Raw genomic sequence first — 25,495 nt, 5'->3', positions numbered from 1 at the left:
AACTTTGTTGGTGTGACTTGTGCACTGGTGCACACAATTCTATCTGTCATTCAGAGGAGACTGCCCTTCATTATCAGGGCTTTCTACTGGTTTGCTAAAGGGTCAAAAGTACAGAGATGACTGCACAGGAAACTTTGGGTGACTTCGGAAAATGAAGCACCGCATATGCCTTCCCACTGGGGATTTACTTTTTTGCCATTGGGAAGGCATTTTGGGGAGATTAGTGACCTGCTGTAGCTGAGATTTAACCTAATCTCCCTGTGTGCCAATGCTATATAGGGGTACTGAAAACAGAGCAGTTGAATTATTGTCTGGCAAACAGTCATAAACTTTGTTTTCACCCTTGGAAAAGCAGGACCCCAGCTTGTGCTTTATTTACAACATGGAAAAGATGGCTGAACATAGCAGAGCTGATAACAAACATGATGCAATAAAACCAGATTAAAAGAAAACAATAAAGAGTATGTATGTTTCCTTTTCAACCCAACTTCCCAGTTTCAGCTGACCCACTATCTCCTAGACCTACTTACCCATTTTCTGCCTGATCTATCCATTTATGTCATTAGACACACCCTTGGCCCTTATGTCACTGCCCTGTATCCCTTTATGTTGGTAAACAATTATTTTTGTTCATAGTCTAAAAAACAATGAATGCAAACTGATAAAAATATTTAAACCTACTGTGAGTTTTAAGGTTGTCTGACTTTTGTATTTTTTAATGGCCCTGGGCCAGCAAATGCGCAATAGAGTGAGGATGCTGGCTTTTAGCTAAAAGTACAGCTTTTCACTGTACTGTGTATGCACACTTGGCACACTTGGGAGGGGTGGTACACTTCTGCTAGAGACTTAGGGCTCTGGTACACGGGGAGATTAGTCGCCCACGACAAATCTCTCTTGTTGTGGGCGACTAATCTCCCCGATATGACATCCCCCCGGCGAAAATGTAAATCGGCAGTGGGATGGCATACGCAAATTGTGCCACCGCGTATGCCATCCCACCGGCAATTTACATTTTCGCCGGTGGGATGTCATATCGGGGAAATTAGTAGCCCGCAACAAGGGGGTTTTTTTTCGCGGGCGACTAATCTCCCTCATGTGCCAGAGCCCTAAGTCTCTAGCAGAAGTGTACCACCCCTCTTGGTCAACAAATGGGTTAACCCAATTAGAAGAAGTATGTTTTAACACCCACACAATGAGGTCTGCAGTGATCAGGAGCCTCTGTTAAGAGTAATTATTCACACCCCTTTTGCCACCTCCTCTTTTTTCTAGTCACCCTGAGTTCAGAAAAATACAAAGTAGAGCAGGTTTAATCAGTGGAGGCGGAGAAATGTAGAACACAGGGAGAGAAGCCAACTGGTAGACTGATCGTGAGAACAGAATGCGTTAGTGTATACATCTAGGCAATTTTGTATGTACCTACAAATACACTTAAAAAAGACACTGCTGTGGAGACCAGCAAGCATGAAAGTGGCAATAAGGCATATGAAATTACAGCAAGATGCTAGCCACTAGTAAAATATGACAAAATTAGTAAGGCAAATATTGTGTTACAGGGACGATATCAGTAATGTTCTTAAGAACCAGAATACAGGAAGGGGAATTATCAATGCAACAGGGGACTTGCTGAAATCACAAATAGATTACAGAAGTACAGGTTGGGATAATGCAAAGTATGCTTGTCCAGGCATTATTGGAACATGTGGGTAATTTGATTGAAATAATTTTGGACAGCAAGGGTGTGCATTAAATGTGCATATTGATTATTTAGGTTGTCATATAAAAATTGAAAAAGTATGGTAGAGACAGCCCTGATTTATATGCATTCCATTACGTATATTAGCACAACAACACAGGAATGTCTCTGCTTTACATGCATGTGCCCCCTTCTATCGTCAGCTTTCTCTGACCTTTTATTGTAATGGAAGGGTGGGGTGTCTCCTTCCCTTGTTATTGAAGGATGAGCTCATCTGTCCCCCACCCTTACCCCTGGGACAGCTGCCTGTGATTGGCAGCTTCCTCCATCAATTAGAACACGGGATGGCGAGATCACTTATATGCAGGTCACTTGTCCCAAGGCATTTATGGAAAATGTATTTCTCAATAATGCAGCTCCTGTGTGTAAAGTCTGTGCTTATGTTTGTGTCTATTACTTCAGCATGAGAGACCATGTTCAGCCATGAGTGAGCGCATTTGTGTGAGGCACAGGCAGTCATGTGCTTGTTTCCATGAAAATTCCTCTGTTCATATTCTGTGTCCTCTAGGTCAAAAGCTACCGCTGATCAGAAACAAGTATGTGTCTGAAAATGTGGTTGCTTTACTGGAAGTGACACACAACAGTACGTGAAATGAATTATTTAATCCACAAGTCATGAATTTGTTTTTAAGCATATAAAACAAGCAATTCATTTGTTTAACTTTTTCCCCATCACCTAGGACCATTGCCATTACATTGTTCTGACTGAATTAAAAAGAAACAAACAAAAAAACACAGGCCTTAATAGCATTGTTTTATGTATAACATTTTTTTTCTTTTAGAATCCCTTTTAGAAAGCATAATATTTTTTGAAAAAAATACTTCCATCTGTCCTTTATCAAGTCTGATTGTTGGCCCAGGGGATGTCCACCAAATATCTATCTGTTGCTTGGTTTGAGTTTTGAAAAAGTGTAGCAAAAAAAGAGTATTGAAAAAGTGTAGCAGAAGTCATTTCTCCATCTCTGTTAATCAGTTGGCTTCCGCAATATTGTTTCAGGATCGGTCCTCGAACCGACTGCCCCATTGCCGCCTACATAAGCCCCAGGGCCAAGCGATCACATTATTTTTTTTTTTAACTTCAAGCTCCCCGATATCGCCCACCCGTAGGTGGGGATTTCGGGGGAAGATCCGCTCGCTTGGCAATCTCGCCAAGCGAGCGGATCTTACTGTGTATGGGGACCTTAAGAATTAATGATATCTTAGTTCCCATCAAATACAAAGTTCTGTTTTATTATTGTGGAGAAAAAGGAAATCATGTTTAAAAATGAGAATTGTTTGCCTATAATGGAATCTATAGGAGATGGAATTACAGTAATTTGGAACTTTCTGGCTAATGGGTTTCTGGATAACTGATCCCATACCTGTACTAAACAAATATCATAACCAGGTAAAGAACATAGATAAAATAACTTATCCTGCGTGATAACTTGCATGTATCCTGTTTAGGGTGGGTTTAACCTCAACTCTTCTGATTTCTCACAGTATGTATCTCCTGGACAAACACTTGGTGCCTTTAACTCTGGTTGTTGTGCATTGTGTCTATTTCCTGCAGCTCACATATGACATTGTTTGTAGGTGCTGCTGGATATTTTTAGGACACGATGAGGGAAGGGATGCAATATGCATTTCCCAAAGAATTGACTGTTGACTGGAGGAGGAGGGTCTTCTGAACACATTATTCCTTTGGATAATATTTTTTTCAGAGTTGATCAGAAATGTTGCCACAAGCTGTCTTTCCTATAATTTAAACCACTCTGTTGGTGATTCCCTGCTAGCCTGGGCAGAATAACACACAGTTTACTTGCCTTACAGCTGCTGTGGCTAGGCCTGAATTAGGCTGTTGAAATTCACCTCTTCCAGCCTGCCACATCATACTTCTCTCTAAACTCATTTTCCTGGCCTATTAAGAAACAAACATATTGTCTAATAATCCCTTTGCCACCCGCAGGGCTTTCCTCTCATCTGTCCCATCTTAATCTTAAACTGTGATGTCCATCCTGTCACAGCATGCTGTCTATGTTTTACGCAGAGTGGCTTTCTGGCCCAATGCTTTAATGCCTCTTTAGCCTTTTTCACTACTGTACCCTACTCAGAATATATCTCTAGCACTTCTTCAACTGAAAAGAATAGAGATCATTCTTGACCAGGCAGCTTTCCTGCACATTCTCTGCACTCCTTTTCAGTGCCTGTGGCTATTTGCACAATGCCCCACACAGTGGGCAAAGTTAATAAAAATGAGCACTTTGTTCACTGAGCCCGATTATACATAAGGAGGTCAAATAATTTAGCCCATATTTTTAACAAGCCCCATTTGTAAGTTATCATCCTAACAGCCTAGGCCTATGGCACACAAAATCTATCATGACTGTACATATTAAGCAGATTTCAGCAAGAGAATAAAAACACAAGGGTTTTCTTGCCCAGATCTGCCAAATATGTGGTATCAAGCAAATATTACACCTCTATTCCTTATCATTTTCATAGGGAAAAGATGCAGGATGGAGCTATATGTACCATAGGCCTAAGAATCAATTTTGTTTTTGTCAGCTGTACTCACTCAACAAAGCAAAAGTTAAAAAGATGCCCTATTCCTATTAACTGCTCTTCTATAAGTAAGAGAATGAAGCGATCCCTGGAATAATTGGTGGTGCTCTCATGAATGCCTCCCCAAATAAATGAAAATTATCTCCCATTAAAGAAAGGCTAGCTGTAATTAAATTGCTGTATTACAGAGTATGCCTTTATATTAGTTTTGTTACAAAAAAAGTGCATGGTTTCTAAAAATATCATGTCTGTATTCCACAGCAGGGATTAATTATAAATGCAAGTGCAAAATACAAAATTTTACAAGCCTAAAGAGAACTAAACCCTGAAAAATGAATGTGGCTAGAAATATTCATTTTTTACATTAAACTAATTGCTTAGCGTAAAGCTAATGCCACATGTCGTATAAGTAGTGTATTCTCGCTAAGCCAAAAAACGCTTGCCGAGAATATGCTACATAAGCTCAAAAATCCTCCTACCTGTGCCTCCACCCAACAGCATTAAATACACTCCGGTACAGGCACATGTAGCCGATATCCGCCAAAAAAACTCAAGACTTTGCATTTTTGGCAGATATCAGCTACATTTGCCAGTATTCAGTGCTATCATGTGCAGGCACAGGTAGCCTATTCTTGGCAAGCGTTTTTCGGCTTGACGAGAATATGCTACCTACGCTATGCGTGGCTTTAGCCTAAAGTTCTAGCAGCCCAATAACAGAAGTGACACCCACATGCTCAGTGTGCTCTGGACAGCTGTTGAGAAGCTAAAGTTAGGGATTGTAGCAAATCATCAAGCAGAAAATGCTAATATATATATTTATTTATTATTATTTTTTTTTACCTTATTTGCTAAGCTTTTGTGCCTATACACAATCCTTTCAACTGACTGACTAATTGTGTTAGTTTTGTTACTCTCCACATACGCACCCAGGCCTACCATCTAAAGTTATGGTAGTGGCATAAATAAGGCCTCGCAAACCCCGCAATATCCCGAAAGGGCTCCCACTGCTGCCGGGATCTAAGGGGGCTGTCACCTCTAAAATCGCTGCTTCCAGGTCATGTGGCACATCACGTCACTGGAGCGGGTGGAGTGAGCAGGCGGGTCTGGACACTTCCTATTATAACCAAAAAAAAGCATTACCCTCCCACCTATCAGGCCACACCTCCTGCCACAGGCCTATTAACTGGGTCACATTTACATTATGTGCATTGGCAGCTAAGCAGCTTGCAGGCAATATTGATATTAATTGTTCCTGGTAAACAGTGCAGCAATTGCTTCTTATGGCACCTGAATTCTGGCAAAAAATGCTGTGTTTATGTACCTGGTGCGTTGCACTAGCCTTTGTAAATCCGCCCTATAATCCTCCTGTGCTGCACAGTGTAGGTGCGGAAAATCGGTATGGAGTGCTTTACCTAGTTATCAAAACCTTTTTAGCTGCCAGGTGCTGAATTGTCTGACCCAAAATGCCTAGGGTCAGTCTGTCCAGAAGTAACATAAATCAGCTACACACTGAACTTGTGAGTAATGAAGTGATTTATTGGCTCACAGTGGTATACAGGCAACAGTATTGCCTCCCTTTATAAAGGTCCCTTGCCGAAACATTCTCTGTATGCCACTGTGAGCCAGTAAATCACTTATGGGCTGCTGATTTATTTAAATTGGAACCAATAGTAGCAAGCAACTGTCTTATTTCTGAAGAGCAGAGATTAATAAAGAAAATTTAAATGTCTATGTATTTATATGTGCCAGCACCCCTTCTTTTCCAAGATAACTTAAAGTATGGTTATCGACTGACAGGGTCAGGATTATACTTCACAGTTTATGCAAGGGTGATCACTGATCATCTACGTTAAAGCACTTCATGGCCAATCTTATGGCAATTAACTGACAACAGGGATTTTTTGGCATTGTCAGCACTAATAGGACTTATTAGAGAGAACCTCCTTTTCAAGGAGGATGTTTAGAAAGCTTTTAATGCTATTGAAATGTTAGTGTTTGATTTTAACTACTTCACTACTCCCCTACTCTTCTGTCAACCTAAGCTCTGTTAATTATATTTTGTAAAGTTTTCAATAAACAACATAAAAGCCCTACTTATCTGTGAGGATTGCTATGCACAAAAAATTACAGATGTGCCATGCTAATTTTTTAATGAATGTTTACACAATTAAAAAAAAAAAACACATGGATATTCGTATGGCACTTTTTAATACCGTTACAGATGTTTCTTTCCTATTAATAACTCATTCATCAATTAATTACGTTTACCAGCCTTGGTAGATTGGGATCACTTGCCCCTCCTATTCCTGAAGCCTGTCACCGTAAATACCCACACATACATGATGTACATGATCAGTTAAAGGGATACTAATTTATTACCTGTCTTTAAAGCCCAAGAATATTTTTTTAATGACAGTACTTAAGAGGCTTACCTTAAAGGAACAGTAACACCACAAAATAAAAGAGCTTTAAAGTAATAAAAATATAATGCACTGTTGCCCTGCACTGGTAAAACTGGTGTGTTTGCTACAGTAACACTACTATAATTGATATAATAAGCTGCTGTGTAGCCATGGGGGCAGCCATTCAAGCTGGAAAAAAGGAGAAAAGGCACAGGTTACATAGCAGATAACAGACAAGTTCTGTAGAATACAATAATGTTTTATCTGTTATCTGCTATATGCCTGTGCCTTTTCTCCTTTGAATGGCTGCCTCCATGGCTACACAGCAGCTTATTTATATAAATTATAGTAGACTTTCTCAAGTAAACACACAACTTTTACCAGTGCAGGGCAGCAGCACATTATATTTTAGTTACTTTTATACACGTTCATTTTTTGGTGTTACTGTTCCTTTAACAATCTCATCTGCTGCTTCTGCAGGTCCTTACTGGGTACAAGTGCCAACATTTGAAAGAACTGGTAGGAAATGAGGCTTAGTTCTAATACTTTGGTTTGTTCAATCCCCTTGCTACCAAGCTGTAGTAAAAATTGGTGGCTGGGGAAAGCAAAGAGATCACTAGTTCTCTTCATGTTTCCCAGCAGACCTGCCCTTACCCCAAGTACAAGGAACTGAGTAATTATAAGGAGTGGGAAATGTTTGTCCCCTGGGAGTAGGGTTGGGAACACTTATATACATGCATTATTATATAAATTAGCTGGTGGATCAGTGCCTAAATGGTTCCCTGCCATTTTTTTCATATGACTGTCAATGTGTGTCTGGTAATAAATGGATACAACAGCTCAACCTTGGTTTTGCGGGAATAGGCCCTGACAGGCTTGTTATTGATTGGAACAGAAACGCTCTGTGCTCAAGTCATTAAGACACTGAGTACTCCTGAGTACAGCCAAAGGTGAGTCTCAGTATCCTCCAATTACATTTACCCTTACTGGAGCAAGATTTTAATATATTCAAGTTACCTTTTTAAAGCTGATTTACAGTCAAAGTCATTGTGGGTCTGGTTTATATGTATAACAAAAAGAAATATAAAATAATTAGGAACATAAATAGAGTTAAGGTATTAAAGGGATAGAAAATCAACTGACATGGACTGGGATTGTCCAATGTCTCCACAGATGCAATTCTAAGGCTGGTGGCACACGGGGAGATAAGTCACCAACGATAAATCTTCACTACTGCAGGTGACCAATCTCAGTCATAAAAAAGATTCCTTGTGAGGCAACTTTGGGCGACTTTGAAAAGTTGTGGCCCTTATCATACTGCTAACTGTAATATAACAAGAGATACCCCCTACATTGCCAAACCAAAAGGTCCCAGCCGCTAAAACATTGTAAATAGTTATGATTTTATGCTTTCATATTTACTCCTCTTTTTTACTTTCCTCCCTCCCCCTTTTTTTTCTTTTCCTTTTCTGTTTTTATTTTCTCTCTCCTTGTGCTCATTACCTCGCAATACTCTCCTGACACTCATGCTACCAATCAAGAATGACTGTAGAAATACAGACTACTACAATGAATAATTTGCTAACGATGTAAAGTAACATGGAGAATAAAACCAAAAAAATTTGTGGCCCTGTTTGGTATCATTAGGAAGCATGTGATCTTCTCATAGCCAATATGTGATTTATGAGGATGTGAACCCTATAGCAGAGAGGATATGGATCCTTTTCTATAGTCCATATTTTCTCATAGCTGCTCCCCCTTGCAACTCTAGATCAACAGATTAAAGAAACCAATTGCCCTGGCTTCCTTGCCCAAATAGTCTGGTTCTGAATAGTTCTATACGCCAATAAGTATAATACCTTTACACAGCCCCCTGCTGGAATATCTAATTAAGGGCCTTTTTGTGGGCCTGAGATGAAATATCTTCAGAGTTAACCCCTATAATGCCAGCACAATACTGCTCTGGCATGACAGCTTACATGAAGTTTTTAGTTCAGTTCAAAATGTTAGTTTGCTTGTGGAAGTTAATGTGTTCCTGTTTTATACCATGGTGTTTACCATGCAGTGTTTTTAATTTCATTTCAGTATCATACCTTTGGTTATTTTGTTACAGATGGGAGAGGTACTTTCCTGCAGGTGTCCAGTCTATCATCACCCCCAAACAGATTACCTTGTTTACATGGGGAGTGTGGGGAAGTTCAGGAAAAACAAACCACTTTTCAAAGAGTTATTTTTTAATAATGGCAATATAGTTAATTATGTATTTATTTTTATATAGAACAGTTTTTTTCTCATTGTGGTGAGCAGAGGTGTACATAGGTATATACTGCCTGTTTCATCCAGTTGATTCCATATATATTTTCCCAGTATACCATACATTGGCAGCCACTGCAACCAAAAACTGCACTTAAAAATTAGATAGCAGACACAACCATCGCATGACCTCAAACAGGGAGGACATGAATATGATAGGGAGATCAGGACATCCCCAGGGAACACACTGGTTGTGCCATAAACAGGGGACCAAAGTAATTCTGCATGTTCTCCAAGCTCTTCACCTGAGTTTATTGCACATTGCTGCTACTACATACAAAATATGTGGCAGGCAGTATTGTTTCCAGACAGTACACCTCAATTGCAATTTTTCAATCTGATACATTAGTTGCCATCATTTCCCCTAAGAATTAATTCTGTTACAGAGCAGCTGCTACTGTGTAACACATTCGTTCATGGTAATACATTATATTGTAACATTTTAAAGAGTCAACAAACAACTTGCTTGGCTGCTTTCAAGAAACCACAAGAGAGGTTTAACTAAGTCTTTCTAAAATTTTAGAAAAAAAAAGTTTAGAAAAGACATTAAAAAAAATGTAAAAAAACAAAACAGAAAGCAGCTTAAAAATATTATTTGTGGTGTACTGTATACATTAATATAATATTATATAATATATATCATATATATATTATACTATATAATATAATATTAATTGTGGTGTAAAAAACATCTTGTGAAGTTGAACTATGACTTTAATGGGAAAAAATATATTGTGACTATTCACAGTAGTCCCTCTGTGTTTCTCCAAGGTGCCCCTTGAGCCTTTTTGCATTCCTTATTTATATTTGCAGCTTTTGCACTCTTGCAGATAAAGGCCAATATGCAGACAGTTTCCATGTATTTATGCCTAAGCAAAAGTATTAAATCAATAGACAATTTATGCACATGAATAGACAACTTCCAGTTCGAATAAGGACAAACAAACAAATGCCTCAGAGTCACCCCATGAAGTAAACCTATCATCTGAAGGGACAATACAAGATCATTTAGCCCCCGCTGCTATGATTGGATCATAATGGGCAGGACTGTATCAACTCCCCTGTGTGGTCCTGATCCCATAGGAGACATTCAGGGGGTGCCCATACACAGCCAGATAAGCTGACAACTCAATCTAAAGGGGTCAAATTGTCATCTTAAATCTGCCTGTGTATAGAAAGTTTAATCCTTTTGGAATTAAAGTATCATATCTCTGCTAACAAAATATTATGTGCATGTAATATGCTGTCAAAAGGCTCACATGAAGAAAAAAGCATTATAAATCAGCAGTACCTAATAACTAGAAAACCAAAATCAAGTGACCATGTTTCTTCCCCACTGCCACAGACTTAAAAAGAAAATAAGATTAGAGCAATGAATCTTGGAGTGAGAGAGTTGGAATACTAATTTTGCTGACAACTTTTGACTGCAGATTGAAATATGGTACTTGATATATGATTTAAATCACATAACCAATGCAGGAGATGGCAATTTCTAGCAGGTATGCAATTAAAATGTTTTACTGGTGGCAATTCACACTAACACCAATGGAAATACTTTTTTGAAGGTTTAGTTGCCCATGCTGAAGAAAATTAAAATATACCATGTAACATTATCCTTATAACTATGCATGGATACCTGGGCTCTCTCCCAGGGCAGTAAGGGTATCTGGCTGCCAAAGTACTACATTATATATTGCCTAGTCTGTAACTTTTCCTATTGCGACCAATCAATATTGTCGCAAATGTAAATAGATTTAGTTTGAGATGCCATGGTCTGATAATTTGGTTGGGGAAGTCTGAATTATCTGATACTGTGCCTCACAGCATGAGAAAGAAATTAGTCTTCTTGGTATGTTTTACCTTATCTGCCCTTATGTGCATCTTTGCTTTGGTTTGTTGAAATTATGTTATTCCTACATTCTGAATACACAGCTAGGTCCATTATCTTGACATAGTTGCAGCTCACTTATTATATCCTGTCCCATGTTGTCTGTTGCATCCAAAGAAAAGAAACATTATTTTGTGAGTTTACAACAGCAGAGGTAAAATGGGTAGGCAGGCACATTTAATGACAGGATTGGTGTGGGTTATGAGAAGGGTGGAAGTAAGCCTAAAAGTGGCCATACACGGGCTGCTGCTACGTGTTCCCCTGCCCTAATCCTATAATGAAGTGTGAGAGTGCCATGAAATACTAGTTCTGCTTTTAACTTGAGAAGGCATTGTCTGTGTGGCCAATGTATCCTTTCGTAAATCCAGGCAAGGTAGCCTTCAAATGAAAATTGTTTCAGTGAGAAAATAGTACTTTATATATAAGGCTGGAGCAGTGACCATTTAATAAATATGCATAAATAAAAGTGTACACATCCCTCAGTGAATTTTATAGCATTTGATAAAGTACATTTTACTTAGCATAGAAACAAGCATAAGCTGCCAAGCAGATTACAGTATAGGCTTTATCCTTATTCCATTGCTAAAGATGACAAGGAATCTGTGACAAGTAACAGTTAGTTCCATTCCACACCAAAGCGACTGTCAGTTTGCAGACATAAGCCAAACACATTTATCCCAGTCAGGTTCAATGGAGCATAAGGTTTCCTGCTTGTGCTACATAGTGCCAGCAGTAACATCATGCTGCACCCCCCCCCCCCCCCAAGAACAAATCATATCACTATGTGTGTACAATTGCTTAGGTATAGTGAGTATAGTACTGTAGATCTCGATTGGGAAGGTCACTCTCATGGCGTTTCACCTAGGACAGGAGAAGATCTCACTTGGTGACGTTGCCCAAACGAGTGAATCTTCCAGTGTATGGCCACCTTAAGGCCTATGGTACATTGGCTGCTTCTAGAAAACAGCAGCATTCGAAACAGTGGCCTTCAATGCTTGTTATTTTCAATTAATGGATGGCCATGGAGCTTAAGCATTTTTGCACAAGGGTCCTCCTGTTATTTCTCTGTATGCATCACTGATTAATATTACAAGCTGTGGGATGTGGACAATGGACATTTGGACCAGTAAGGTCCTTTCCAAAGTACTTTCCAACAAGCAACAGCAGTCCAAATAACCTGTGTGCCATTAGTCTAAGATTATTCTTCACACAGGGCCAGGAAGTATGCAGGTCTTTTAGTGACCCTGATGCACAGCACCACCATCAGGGGTGGCAGGTGGAAAGGCATCACTGCTGTCAGGGGCCGTATCAACACTGGGCCTCCAGAACTGCCATTAAAGGGGTGGGGTTTGGGTGATCTGCAGAGTGAAGGCTGAGGCAGGCAGGAATAGGGGCCCTGCAACCAGTTATAACATCCCTTTTGATACATATGCTTTTCAGCAGATGTGAGAAAAACAGTTTTATTGACAAAATATTATGTAAATATTATGTGTTATCTGTGCTGCCTCCCTGGGGTCTATACTTGGTCTGTGTGCATTGGCCCCAGACCTATATCCAAAAAGGTTCTGCATTCCAGTTAGTTAAAAAAGGGGGTAGGGACCATTTCTGGCAAACATTATTTTCCTTATGAATTTTGTATGCTACTTAGAATGCCTTAATCTTGTACTAGTGACAACACCCACATTCTCAGAGCAACAGAAATATACACTAATAACCCATGGTGAAAAACAACTAAAAATACCTTCAATATATATTGATGGGTTTGTGCTGTTTGCCAATTCACCCCTCCTCCCATTCACGTCAGTACAGTTTTCCAGCCTCCCTTCCCCCAGCAGTGAAGGTTTAAATGCATCCTTCTTTAAGTGAATGTGGATCAACGGATGACAAAGTCATTTTCACACATCCCTGGGTTCCAGCATACCACAATAACCATGAAACCAGCATGGTTTGGGGAAAGGGTTAAAGAGATGAAGGCGAATCTATTGATGAATTTAAATCTGAAACCAGACGTTAACCACTCACTCTCTGCACTACTACATGCATCGCTTCCATAACTGCACTTTACTTTAATTTATTTATTGTTCTACAAATCACCAAAACAAGCTGTAGCATTGCTTGTTATGCCAGGTCATGCTGACTGCAACCTTCTCTGTCCTGCCTTCTGTTTTGATCTTTCCACATTTTCCTGATACTGAATCTATGTTCAATTTACTTATCAGATCCATTTATTGGCTCCATTACTGCTCTTCCCTTTTCATGGGCTGTTTTCCCTTTGCTTTCATTCTTTTTTCTCCAGCCCTTTCCCCCCTTAGCTATCCATTTTTTAATTATTTCATTACATTGCCTTTCTGTTCATTCATTCCCTTGCAAGGATTCAAGGCCACACCTCTGCTAGGTCTCATGATTGCATCACAAGAATCCTAGAATGTACCCTCTGCATTGCTGCTGTCAAGAAGATTATATATGCTTCTCTAAAGTATATAAATATATATACATTAACCATTTAACACTCAGAATAAGAAATGGTCTTTTAGGGACTAATGTAACTTAAAAAAATTCCTGTTTTTGCCCAACCCCCCCACTCACCTACACTGGTTCTGTGGTGCTATTGTAGCCCCCAGATCAATAGCAGAGAATGTGGCGTAACAACTGCTAGAAAAATGTGTGACTGTGGGGTTGGTGCCAGTCTATATTTCTACACTTAGTGCCAAGATGTGTGCTCTGTATTAGGGTTGTCCAGACTAGATCTACACATGGCATCACCTGCATAATGTAAGTCTGGTTGAGAGTGACACCCATGGTTCACTGAAGGCTGCTTTGTATGCAGGAGATATTGATGGTATGAGCTGTGCAAGGCTGTGCTGATTTATTTCATACATCAAGTTTGATTTATTACTTACTTACTTATTACTTACTTTTTTTGTATCCCTAATATTGATGTGTGTTAAAGTAAAATGATTTGTTACTTTGCAAGAAAAAACAATTCAGCAGGAGAACATTGTACATATAATTTAATCGAGTTAGTGCAGAGGTTTATATTGGGGGGAAGGGACACTACAGGCGTGCTTAAACACCTTGTGCTGCCCCTGTGCCTTTAAGGATGTGATGCCTCTAGAATGAAATATCTGAAATATCTAAAAAATATTTTTTTAATGCTAGATTAATGCCATTTTAGTCTGACACACGTTGCACACATCTGCTTGTATCCTGGTCATACAGTATATTCCCTACACACTTTAATTTTACATTTAAGATAACCTAGATTTGATTGCAGTTAGGCCAATGCTGGGCCAAGTTGGAAAGGAAGCTAAGCCCCCCGCAATCACTCTGCCAACAACGCGTATGTACATGCACACTGGCGATTGACAAGAACCACAGACCCAAATGCACCCATCCTGACATTTTTAATGACACACAGAAAAAGTATGAGCCAAGCCCCAACCTTAGGGGCGGCAAAAGGTGCCTCTTCTAATTTTAAAAGTAAAATTTCCATTTTTTCCATTTAAAATTTGTCTCCTAAACCAATATACAATACCAATTAAAAGTAATGAAGAAACTAGTCTACCTTGTCTAATCAGATTTTTAATTTTAAAAACATTACGGTTATCCCAGTCTGCTTCTTGCCTATATGCTAATCTTATGTAATTTGGTAGTTTAACAAAACAGTGATTAGTTTTTCGTGGTTTTTGTTTGTTGCATTGACACCAGGAAATAAATGGCCTAAACTGCTGTTTGTTTTCTGGTAGGGCTTTTGAGAGCTAATAAATATGTGTTATCTAAGGCTCAAATGAATTCACTAGACAGCTTTTTTTTGCATAAGAGATAAAAAGAAAAATAGTAACAAACGGTTGCAATAAAAACAGGACTTTTACTTCAAAGAACTGTGGAGGAGATAATTTTTTTTTTTCTTGTGCCCACAGGCTTTTAACGTGTATTATATCTCCTTCAGCATAAGCATGGGCTGAACATACTTTTTGCCTATTATTTTAATTAAGAAATATTCATGGTTATTTTTTAATCAAGAAGTGGTGTAACTTTTGGAATCAGCTACACCCCCCCCCCCCCCCCCCCCAATCTTTGTTAAGGTGACCTGCTTTGCACACAACATGGTTTCATGTGCATCATGGGTGGCATGCTAAATTGTCGGTTGCCCACACTCCCCTATGTAGTTCACTTGTTCCAAACACCCCCCCTTGGCCTGCTACCTCCAGTGGCATAACTAGCATACAGCTCGGGGAGGGGGTCTGCTGTATGGTAGTACCGCTCTCCATTCCCTTCTGCCATTTTTATTTTCACCACCACTGCAAACAGTCGATTGTGCAGCTAGTAGAGGGGTGGGGGAGGTCACTAATTTGAATTCATCATGCCTGGCCCTCGATGTTTTCTTTCACAGGGGTGTAAGGGTTAATCTCTTTAACTCTGTCTGTGCTTGCATTAGTAGTTACACCACTGGCTCTCTATAGAAACCCTCTGTAGAAACAAACCCTTTCCTTTCCAAAGTTTATGCATTTTTTTGGCTTTTAAATAAGGAGCAGGTTGTTATACAGAGGGCTTCTCAGCGAACAACTGACTTTTCCATTGTCCTTTTACAAACAGATGGAATGTGACTTTACTTTAAGCTTCAGATTTTGCCCTGTCAGTGCAAGAAGATTAGGTATAGGAATAGGCAAAAAGTATGCTAAGCACAGGCCCTGTTTATTGAACCAATGATAAAAAAGGATGCCTTTTGGGTGTTATGGCATGGGTACTATGGGTAGCCTTCTAACTAGCAGCACAACAATATTACATGCTGTAAATGACATTAGGTTGTAATCCTGTTGCACTACTTATTCATAGCCAGTCTTCCAGTGTCTCAGTGTCTGCCTTATGTGATTTCCTATCTAACCTCTTGCACTGCTGATCAAGAGCCTAACTAAAGCAGTGGGGGTGGGATCAAATGAGGATTGCACAAAATACAAAGAGATGAAGTACAGCCCAGGCCCTTAAAAATGCTAGCCCAAATATAAAGCCACGGGGGGTCTCTTTCAGGTTTTTGCTCTGTACACATTCACCTAAGTATCATTTTCATTTCTCTCTGCATGTGTTCAGTGTAGCTTCAGGGTGTATTGTGTATTAAATAAAAAGAAATATTCCCTTGTGGTTTTTTTGGAGCCTTAGTTCCTCTCATAATTAAAATACTCCCCCCCCCCTTGATATTTCAAGATGAAACCGAATGGAAAAGAAAGGGAGAAGGAGAACATATTCTTCACACATTTTTTCTTCCTATAAAAATATACAGTACATTAGCAGGCAGTATTTACATTCACAATACATGTCATTTCAAAGCGTAGATACATTTTCTAGGATTACAGCTGTGACCTGGAATAGTTTGGCCATATTGACTGATGTTTATTTTAGCTTCAGTCACTTCACATGTGAAGATCTTAGATTTTCTTTCTTAGCAATGGCTTGCAGTCTGTGAGCATACGATATTTTACATCAACCTCACTGCACTTCATTAGCAATGTTAATAACTTAAATGTCTTAATTAGCCAATAAAATCATGTAAAAGTGTTATTATCACCTGAAACCCAAAGCACAGGAACCCAATGATAAAATATGATGTATCTAATATGATATATACCTATATACTATAGGTATATATCAATATTCACTCGTAATCTTCCACAACAAAGTTTGGACTAACAAATGCTCTCTTTGTACATTACTACAACCCAACTTTTCATATAGCCATGGAAGGAGTGCATTGCAGGGGCATTAAAGCAAATGGAAAACTTTGTGTTACAGGACAAGTAGATGTAAAGTCACTGGGGTGCTGATATTTTACACACCAGCCTGGAGTAGCTTGTGGCAGCGTGGGTAGCTGCCATCTTCACCATGTTTTCAGAGGTTTTTTGTGTCAGGTCTGGCTTGTTGTATGCACAGACACAAACATTTCCTAACAAATTGGCACCCACCACTGTTTTTACCTTTCCTCTTACTTTTAACTGGCCATACATAGGCTGATTAAAGCTTCCAGACAGAGCAGCTTATTGGGCTGTGTAGGGGTCCGTTCCTGACTGATGTCTGGATGAAAGATGGGCAGATATCTATCAGACAGATTTAAAATCCTATTAGGCAAGGACTACAGCAGCACATTGACATTTTCCAGTAGGTCTGTATGGACCCACTTTAGGATCCAATCTTAAACCTGATTTGGCTCAGCACATGTGTGGCCATATGAGAAAAAAACTCTGGGACCAAATGAGCAGACCTACTGTATTGGTGTATGGTCAGCTTTGCCTACATATTTTTAGGCAAGCAACATTTAGATGTTACAAAATGTAGTATATTTAAAGTGTTTGCATTACTCATGCATAAATCAGGATATCTTTTTTTTTATGTGTATTTTATTGTGTCTGTTTAATGCAGAATAGCCATCAGTGTATGATAAAGTTGCATTTGATCTCTTCACTCACTGTTAAAGCCAACCAGTTAGATGGCAAGTAAACTGACTAGTGCTTGTTTGGCCCTGTGGCCAAACAATCAAATTATAATGGCGGCAATGGGGCAATCTGTTCAAGGACCGCATCAATGAGCTGATGCAGTCCCCGATCCGACTAAATCTTTTAACCTGCCCAATCGATATCAGGCCAATTTCAGGCCAGATATCGGTCGGGCATGCCCCTTGTTCCTGCCCCTGCACAGGCCGATAAGCTGCCAAATCGGTCCAAGGGGACCGATAGTGAACATCTGAGGCAGACAAAATTAGGGATGTGCCAAATCCACTATTTAGGGAGTCGACCAAGAATTTCTTTGTTCATGTGTGAAAAATCATGTGATTTTAAGGATTCAGATTCACTTCGGCCATCACTTGGATTCTGCAGAATCAGAGTCCTGCTAAAAAGGCTGAATCCTGGCCAAATCCTGAACCGAATCCTGGATTTCATGCATCCCTAATCAAAATGCCCCTGGACAGACACTCTAACTATTAGAAGGTTTAAAGTCATTGCTATCTTTGTTTATTTATTATTATTATGCTTTATTTTATAGTGCCAATATATTCTGCAGTGCTTTACAGAGATTATACATTATTAGCCAGTCTCTGGGAGGCCTATGGATTCTGGCAAATGCCAGCGTAGCTGCCATAGACAGTCACTATTTAGTGGGTTGGTGGGAGGCTGTTTGGGCCTCTTGTGTGCTTGGAATGCCAGCACCTATTTTGTAAGTCCAAGCTTACAGTAATTTTCCTTTTTTAGTGTTATGGCATATTTTACATTTTGTCGCCCATGCTAATTCTCCTCCAGTGTGAGCGACAGAATGTCCTATAATACCTTTGCATTCAGTCAATTTCCACTGATAAAACCACCTAAATGCACCAGAATAAGGGATAAGGCAATTTGGCACAATTATGCAATACCAATGTTTTATCAACGGAGATTCAGATTGCAACAGTATTTTCGGGTATTTTTTCACCTACTCTGGAGAAGATTTAGCGCAGGCTACAAAAGGTCATGTCTGCCATTACCCTTAAGCCAAAGACTATGCAGTGCAGGAGTGAAAACTTTTGAGTGTCAAATTAACTTCAGCCCTGAATGCCTAATGTGGTGATTACAGAAACTAGTTCAAATGATGGTACTACCAGGCTAGGGTGTGAGATGACCCTGTCTTAGCCCATTTAATTAGTTTGATTACACATGTTAATTAAATTGCTGCCCATCCTTCCTGCCCTTAAACTAATCACTATGCCCTAGGCAGAGAGAAGTCATTGTGCATTTATTTACATTGCGCAAATTGCAGAGGATGTTGGCTGGTCAACATTGCAGCCAGAGGACTTAGTCTAATCACTGTGATATCAGCCTAATGCGGATATCTGTATTACCTTAATGCAACCATAGCCAAATTGAAAATAAGTTTCCAAGTTGCTGTAATCCTAGTTGAATGTGACAAGTAGAAAACTAATATGCTCAACAGGTGTTGCTTCACACTTAAAAGTAGCAATCTAACAATCTTCTTTTTCCATTCTCACTGCTTGGTAGCCCAAAGAGAAAGCTGCCTTTGAAAGAAACAATATGGGGTATCTTAATGAATGACTGATTGTACAGATCTGGACAGGCTGACTTGAATATCACACAACATTCTGTAACACAGACACCCAGCACAATGGCCATATTCTTTAGAATTTCCTAGGGACACGCTGTAAACAAGTCGTACAATGTTAGAAAGCATATGATCCACTGTGAGCAGACCTTTTGCTGAGTGATTGGTTCTCAGTGGGATTTTTCTTTCACCTTACCCCGCTCTGCAGGGGGGCAGTCCATTTGCCCCATATGGACAACATCTTGTTAAAAGCAAACTGTCACAGAGAGACATCTTTTGTTTATTTAGTTAAATCAGTAGAACATTTGTATGGGTATACATAGAGGAGAAGATAAAAGAAGCTGGGGAAACCTATGAATCCCAAGTGCCATTTACAGGTCTATACAGTAATATTCCAACTCCTGCAGAAACAGCCTTGAATTAACACCCTTCTGTTCTGGTTTAGTGTTTCTAAAAATGTTTTTCTCATAAAGTTATGCTACATGTGGGCTTACTAACCATTTGTCTTATCGCCTAAATTGTTGGACATGTAAGTAAGGTATAGTAGGCCCTGTTAAACTATGCTTGTCTGATGCTGCTCACGCTCGCTAAAGGGTGGTATTGACAAACTGGATTTTCTCTTGAGACGGAACAGTTATTCTGATCTAAGGGAGGTATGTAAAAAATGCCTCTTCTGAAACCCACACATAAAACAAGGTTTGGACAGCAAGGCAGAAAATGGTGAACTTTCACCTTCACTCATTGATTAATATGCCCCTGAAAATCCTTTAGAAATATATAGAAATCTGTGAAATTTACCTCTGGCAAACTATGGCAAGTTCTACTTGCACCATTGATAACTATATCCATAAAACCAAGGACTCCATCATCATCATTTATTTATGCAGCACTTTGCATTAGTTTTATTTTTTGTGAGTGATAGATATATTTAGAAAAAATCAGGATACCTTATTAGTAGTTCATCCGTCAGAAACATGATCCCTGACCAAACTGTTTAGTCCCTTACCATCAAGATTGTACAGTGTTCATTGATCGCTACAGCAGCTTCCATGGAATAAGTGCATGGTTTCTGTATTAGACTGAACAAGTGCTGTGTGTTTTAAAGGAAAAGTTGTGCGTAAAAATATTTTCTTTGAATGTTAGATTCTTAGATTTATAGGTAAATGCCCATACAGATAATTCAGATATGCCAGTGGCATAATTGTTGTCATTTTTCTGACTGCTAGATAAATCATTATTCAGTGTCGGACTGAGATGCCACGGGCCTACCAGAAAACCTTGGACCATAGGCCCACTTTCTAAACTATTATTCTTCCTTTCCTCCCTCAAGCTCTTTATTATCCAAGTCTCTTTTCTCTATCCTTCCATCTCTTTTTCCCATACAGAAATAGGGAATGACCATGCAATTGGCCAAATAGTTAGAAGCAAGAGGGCCCATTGACACCTGGGCCTATCAGGCATTTTGCTGGTGGCCCAGACCGACACTGTCATTATTGTCTTTTAATGCTTTGTGCTTGAATGTAAAAAAAACATATGCTAGAGTAAAGACAACATAAATATGGTACAGCACCAACACAGTTTACCGGCAGAATAGTATTTAAGCTTTTTTAGGTATATGGATTCAGCTGCATCCTTAAAATGGTGCCCTGCATGTACATTCTATATGCCAGATAGTATCTGAAGTCAGGGATGTCATTGTTTAACAGAATTGACATCTGGCTACTTTATTGGAGATGGTATAAGTACTTTTAGCACCTTTGTTCATGTGCCCACTTAAAAAGTAATTAGTTTTATGGATAAGCAGGTGTTCACTAGCAGTGCCTGAACTGGTACAACCCCTGCCTCAGTTGCCATCACAGCTACGGGAGCCACCTTCATCCCTTTGATACTGAATGAATACATTTTGAATCAGCAAGCTGCATGGCTAATTAGTAAGATCAGTTAACACACGGACTGCTGAGCTATGGAATGCATAAAAAACCACACTGTATAGCGATTGCTTTTAAAGAATAAATATAATTTAATTTATACAGTTGCAGTTAACTAATTTTCTATGAAGTTATAAAAAGTGCTCTGTAACTTCCCCTAAACAGTGAATTAAAGCCTCTCATCTAATGTTCTGTAATTCTCATTAGTGGTTAACCCGAGGTTCGAACCTCGACAAATCAATTGCAGGTCGCGGGTGGGTTCAGGTTAAGCTCTTCTGATCACCCTCCCCACCCGCGACCTAACACGGCTGGCTTCCTCTTCCGTCTCTCTAATTTATAGGCGCATGTCCAACATGCCCCACCCATTTTGTGACATCATTGTGGGGTGTGTGCGAGTCTAAAAAATTAAGGGAAGAATCCGGGTCGGTAGGGTTCAAATGCAAAATAAAAAGAACTTCTGTTCTTTTCACATACATACACAGGTACAGGATCTACCATCTGGAATTTCTGTAATTTGGAATGCTATACTTTAGGTCTGCTAAATATTCATTTACACATTTACTCATTAAATAAACTCAATAGAATTGTTTTGCCACCAATATGGATTCATGTAGCTTAGTTACCATCAAGCACAAGGTACTGTTTTTTTATTACAAACAAAAAGCAAATCATTTTTAAAAAATAGAATTATTTGTTGAAAATGGACTTTATGGGAGATGCCCCACCCCATAATTTGAAGCTTTGTGGAAAACAGGTTTCCAGATAAGGGATCTCATACCTGCACATATTAACATACATATAGTGGAATCTGTGTCTGTGTACTGCTGGAATCAAAACACTCTCAATTTTCCTTTGGTTTTGCTATTACATGACTGTGTTTAACTCAAAATACATAATAGCTACTTTTTATTTCTTTGATTCCAAATCGAATTCCAGCTATTAACCAGCAACCAAGTGATTTCCTATTGTCTCATATCCAGGAAATAGCTGTCATTTTCTATTGCACAGTTAGATTGTGTAACCTAGAGGTGTTGCTGTTTGCTTCTTAGCAGTAAAGAGCATGTTGTACATATTCATTACTATAATATCCTTTAATGACTTCATGTATTCATATTTTGCAAATAATGTACATGAAAGCATTTTCCTTGAATACCTCAGTTTTCTTTTAGATCTTTTTTTGCATTCCCACTTTGCTTTAACCTCAGATAAAATCTTTAATCAGATTGCCATTCTCCAAGGTGTATTCTAGTGGTCAAAAAGCTTTTATTACATTTTTGGACTGTTATTGTTGTTTTATTATTGGTACTACAAAGCCACAATCTAAGATTTTTTTGGCAAAATGAGCCAGTTAAATGTAAAGTTTGATTTCCTTGTTCATCCAAAAGGCTTCTGAGGCTTCCATTACCTTAGACCTGTGGTTTGTAGGATTTTTTTTCAGTTGAAGCCCACTAGATATTTGTGCAACGTCTCAGTACCCCCCTTAGCTTACAACAAGGCTACAGCTAAAGGCTCTGGCACACGGGGAGATTAGCCGCCCGCGACAAAAATCCCTGTTCGCGGGCGACTAATCTCCCCGAGTTGCCTTCCCCTGCCATCCCACCTGCGAAAATGTAAGTCGCCGGTGGGATGGCACCAGGGGCGCTTCTGCCATTAGGCGAGTTGAGAAACTCGCCTCAGGCGGCAGAAGCGCCCCAGTTACCGGGGGCGGCAAAAAGCAGCACATGGTAACTTTAAGAGCCGAATTTCCGTTTTTTAAACCGGAAATTCGGCTCTTCTAGTGCCCCCGGACCCACTCCTGCGCTCAGAAGGTAAGCGCTGGGGAGCGGGGGGGGCGGCATCCAGGAGCCGCCTCAGGTGGCGATATGTCCAGAATCGCCCCTGGATGGCACACACGGCGGCGCGATTTCGCGTAAATCGCCGAAGTTGCCTCGCGAGGCTTTTTCGGCGATTTGCGCAAAATCGCGCCGCCGCGTCTGCCTTCCCGCCCGCGACTTACATGTTCGCCGGTGGGATGGCAGGGGGAAGGCAACTCGGGGAGATTAGTCGCCCGCGAACAGGGAGTTTTGCCGCGGGCGACTAATCTCCCCGTGTGCCAGAGCCCTTAGGGCAAGGGTACACGGGGAGATCAGTCATGCTGCGACAAATCTCTGTGTACCCCTGCCGTTATGCTGGTTCCCCAACTATTTTCCAAGCCAAGTAGTCCAACTGATAATAGCTGATCTGTTTGCCTCTATGAACATGCATCAGTATTAAATGTGCCTACAGTTTCCCCCTTATTAGTGTAGATCAGCGATCCCCAACCTTTTTTACTTGTGAGCCACAGTCCAATGTAAAAAGACTTGGAGAGCAACACAAGCAACATAAAAGTTAATGGAGGTGCCAAATAAGGGCTAAGATTGGCTATAATGTAGCCTCTATGCACACTATCAGCTTACAGGAGGCTTTATTTGGAAGTAAATCTTGTTTTTTTTCAACCAAAACTTGCCACCAAGTCAGGAATTCAAAAATAACTACCTGGTTTGGGGCACTGAGAGCAACATCCAAGGGGTTGGTGAGCAACATGTTGCCCCCGCGCCACTGGTTGGGGATCACTGCTGTAGATGGTTGTGATATATATTCTAAAAATTAAAACAATTCATTAATTATCTTTTAATGAGGCCCAACTGAATTACACAATGACTGTCATGCAAAGGGACTACTGTAATCATACAAGCAAGTGTGTGAAGTGAAACTAAACAGTCATTATATTCCACTTTCAGTATGCAGACCTCTTCACTTGTTTAAGGCTAGATATGCTGCAGCCCACACAGTTCTGCACATAATTTCAAAAAGAGCCTTGCAGTCTGTTTCTCCCCCACCCCCACACTCATTAGTACTAGGCACCTCCCAAGCTCCTCCATTCCCAAAGAATTTCCTATTATGTTCCATTAGATTCCCTGCCTCTAGAGATTTCATCTTTCTTTGAAGACCCACATTTTTCAAGGAGGCCTATCAGACACCTCTTGGCTGTTTCTAATACAACCCAGACCACAGGTTCCTTTTATGATGTGTTTGGGGGGAAAAAATATTGTGGAGTGCCATTAGCCTGCATATACGTAAAATAGGAAATAATGGCTGACTGTCAGTCAACCATTATGAGCAAACAACATCATCCCACAACCTGTCAGTTTGGCAACTCTTGCATAGGATACTAAAATATGGAGGGTGTTTTTTCCTGCATGGAACATACCTTCTGTGCATATTAATTACTATTCATAAGAGTTACAGCTGTATTACTGGCTAACTTGGATCATGCATTCTCCTTACATTTTAGCATTAGTTCTAAATAGGTGGTGCTATTCTATCCATTAGGGACACAAAGAAAGTTCTGCACATATAATAAAGCTGATAATAGCAGAGTTTACCTTCATTTCATTTTCCTATATATACTTAGTAAATCATAAACATGTTTTATTCTAAAGCCTTTTTATCCTATTTGTATTTATTGATAAGTAGTAGCAGTGGTGTAACTACCATACAGAAGGATCTGCTATATAGCAGAGATAGGGATAATATGCAATGTTGGTGCAGCTCAGGAGACTCATGCAGGCATGCACTAAGGGTGAGCGGCGGGTACCTGGAGTTCAGTGGGCCCACCTAAATAACTTTACGTTACCAAATGGGAGATGTCATACTACATACTAGTGAGCTATAATTTAACACTTTGGGCCTGATTCACTAAAGGGCGATAAAACGTGCGCTATTTTTATTGTGTGCTAAAATTTTTACCGTGGCTTAATTTTGGCGATTTTTCGCACGATTCACTATAAGCATACTCGCGCTTTTTTACACGCGATATTGCATGCGTTATTTAACTCGCGAAAGGCTATTTCAATGCGGTATTTGCCGGTACATGCTCTAAATACGCGAATAATCGCCGCATATGAATGGTAGCATATAAATGGTATCATATAAATAGTAGATGCTTATAAATAGTAGCCACTAGTGATGAGCAAATGTGTTCTGGTTATCTTTAGTGAAAAATTAGCAAATCTTTCGAAAGATCCACGAAACGGCAAAAATGTTGTGCGGGCAAAAAAATTGTTGCTGTGACTATTATTATTGGCACTTGTATCAATTTTTGGATGTGCGGTGAATTTTTGCGTGGCAAATTTTTTCATGCGTTTTGCCATTGGCAGATTGTTTTGAGAAACGCATGAAAAAATCCGCCGCGAAAAAAATTCAACGCACGTCCAAAAATTCGCTGCGAATCCATGCCTGGCGAAACATTTCATCACTTGTAGCCAAATAGAAATAGTCGCGCAAATGAATGCACGCCATATTAGCCATACACGCCAATACTTGCAGAAAATTACTGTATTAAAAATGAACATTTCGCTGCAAACTGGCGGCTGCGTCACTCTAGGGGAAACACATACTTGAATAAATAACACTGTAAGTCCATATTTTATTGCAAAAAATCATTTACTGTACTTTTGTATAATTTTTCGCCTGCCTGTAGTAGGTGTTAATTTTCGCATAGCCGAATGCGATATTTAGCGCGCAAAAGTTATAGTGAATCATGCGATCATATTCTTTTCAGCGCGGA

At 39.7% G+C, this 25,495-nt stretch overlaps 1 protein-coding gene across 2 annotated transcripts in view; it reads left to right on the top strand.

Annotated features, from left to right (window-relative positions):
• Window positions 1-25,495, top strand: part of palm (paralemmin) — a 47,671-nt gene that overhangs the window by 9,104 nt on the left and 13,072 nt on the right. The window lies entirely within an intron of this gene.

The sequence above is a fragment of the Xenopus tropicalis genome, chromosome 1 (assembly GCF_000004195.4).
Source record: "Xenopus tropicalis strain Nigerian chromosome 1, UCB_Xtro_10.0, whole genome shotgun sequence".
Taxonomy (NCBI): domain Eukaryota; kingdom Metazoa; phylum Chordata; class Amphibia; order Anura; family Pipidae; genus Xenopus; species Xenopus tropicalis.
The sequence above is the reverse complement of the archived record's forward strand: the minus strand, read 5'-3'. Positions and strand labels throughout refer to the sequence as shown.